The sequence below is a fragment of the Drosophila novamexicana genome, unplaced genomic scaffold (genome assembly GCF_003285875.2).
Source record: "Drosophila novamexicana strain 15010-1031.04,08,12 unplaced genomic scaffold, DnovRS2.1 tig00004554-arrow-pilon, whole genome shotgun sequence".
In the NCBI taxonomy this organism is placed as follows: Eukaryota; Metazoa; Arthropoda; class Insecta; order Diptera; family Drosophilidae; genus Drosophila; species Drosophila novamexicana.
Genome location: NW_020825051.1, coordinates 4,925,229 through 4,927,639, shown reverse-complemented (window position 1 = coordinate 4,927,639; position 2,411 = coordinate 4,925,229).

The following is a 2,411-nucleotide window of genomic DNA, read 5'->3' as shown; positions in this document are numbered from 1 at the left end:
CACAACGTTTCTGACGTATATACGTATATATCGGTCCGTATATCTTTTACAATTTCTTTTTTTATACTTTTAATGATTTTTTTTCTTTAATACTTTTTAGGACTTTGATAGCAACAACGCGCGCGTCGCGTCGTTTTCGGCAAACTTGAACTTGGGGCGAACGGCTTTGCAGTATTAAGAGTCGATCGACGCTGTCTTTCCGGTCGCACGTTTCTGAGCGTAATGATTTACTGTTCCTGCGGCAGCACGTTTTTAAACAGAGAGCAATCGCACACACAGCAGCAGCAGCAACAACAAATACAACAACAACAAGAACGGCAACAACACGTTTTGAAACAGAGCGAGAGCGTTATTTATGTAACAATGTTAATCGTCGACTTGAGCATACCCTGCAGCAGGATTACGCGTATGCGTCATATTGTTGTAGAAAAATATGCGCTTCGGAAATTAATTTCTTATATCTATATAACGAGTACCCCAACGTATTTGTAATGCTTGTCAGCGTTTCTTAGTTTTATTGAACAGTTTTTATGTTAAATTCGAAACTTGCTTATACTCTGTTTATTCAATGCAAGTACAGGGTATACAGAAAGCATGCAACGGCTATTTTGGAGAGCACGTGAGTACGAAAGAGCGAGCATTACTTGCGAGAGCCACCCTCGTTGTTGATCGGCGCACTCTTTGCTCGCACTCTCTCTCTCTCTTACTGTGTCCCTCTCCCTCTCTCTTTGCTGCCAGTGTTTATGCTGAGCTGCACTCGTCAGGCAAATCGAGGATACGCTGTGTGTTTCAGTCGCCGTGGCACTGTGGCAAGCAGCTGATGGTGCAGCTGCAGGTGCAACTGCCACAGAATGCAATCTGAATAATGCGCTTATCTATCAATAATACGCTTAATGGACACCCATTGTTCCAACCATTAAGGGATGCGCCTGGGAAAAGGGTTTCGAATTGGCGCATTGTTTGTTCAGCAATTGACACAATGCAAATTAGCTAATTTTAGAGCTCTAATTGATTGATTATCCGAATAGCTGAACGGTAATGCGTACGGTAAGGTGTGAATTTCTGTGCCATTTCAACATTTTACCGACGTATACATGTTGAATAATTTGTGAGTGCTAATTCCGGTGCCCGAACAGTTTTAAACAATTAATTGCTTATTAAATACAGTTCCAGGCACTTGTGGGTGTGCTGGGCGTTGTATCAGCCATTGCTGATAAGGATCCCGTTCAAAATGTGTGCTCTTTACTCAAGTATACATTTTCCGATTAGCTGCGATTGGTGACGTCACAGCTTGATAAATGCGCGAAAATATATCGGGTCGAAAGATCGATTGGCTATTGATGCTACCAATTGATAGGAAGCTGATAATTTTAGCCAAATTCGCGCTGACAATGGACGCGTGAATAGGCTGCGAAATATTTTTGCTAAAATAAACCAATTTTATTTGACATCTATTTTGATCGAGCGCTAATTTGTGTGTGATAATTGGCTTTGGGAAATTTTCGTCTCTTGCGGTTGATTGAGCTAAACGCACATGTCGCAAAAGATTTCAGTAAATAGGCAACACGCATTATTTAAGCAATTAAAGTACTGTTAATTGATAAGAATATACAATTAATTAGTCAGCGCCAAAGCTTGTGGGGCATGATTGGGCGCAAGCACAAGGGTTAATTGGATGGCCAGCGCAAAAGTATGCTACGATTTCTACAACTTCAGCAGGCTGGAAAGTATGTGTGGGCCTTGTTGAACGTATTTTAAAGTTGTCTTGGTATTTGTAAAATAGATTTTTGTATAAATAATTGTACTGTTCTCAAAATATAGAGAATCTAGCTAGCGAACGTAAGTCCTCTAGCTTTAAGTCCTTTAAGATAACTACATTCGACATCAACCAGTCGGAGGTAAAATTAATAAAGTTGCATATGTGCTACATGTAAAGAAGTGTATTTATTTTTCGGACACAGAAATCCATTGTTTCTCTATTTTATCATATTATATTGATTTAATTATTTATACACATGGAAACAGATCCCGCCATAACACACGCACTTCTGATAAGAGCATAAATCCAAACAGTATGAAAACACACTCAAATTCTGAGCGCTTTTCTTTGAGTTTTTTGCACACAGTGTGGTGAAAAGCTCATCGTCGGCTGTTTGTGTCCCAAGGTTGCATGCCACAGCGGCAACAGCGGCAACAGCAGCTCCTGTTGCTGTTGGCCACTGACTGTTGCCTGTTGGCAGTTGGCAGTTGGCAGTTGGCAGTTGTCCTGCTGTCCTGTTGGGCTCGCGGTCGCGCGCCTCGCTTAAGGACTACAACTTCATTTTATCATTTGATTTAGCTGCTCAACTTGTACAATGCGTACTTCCGTCGCCCCCAACAGCATTTTTCTTACCTTTGTAACGTTTCAGGTT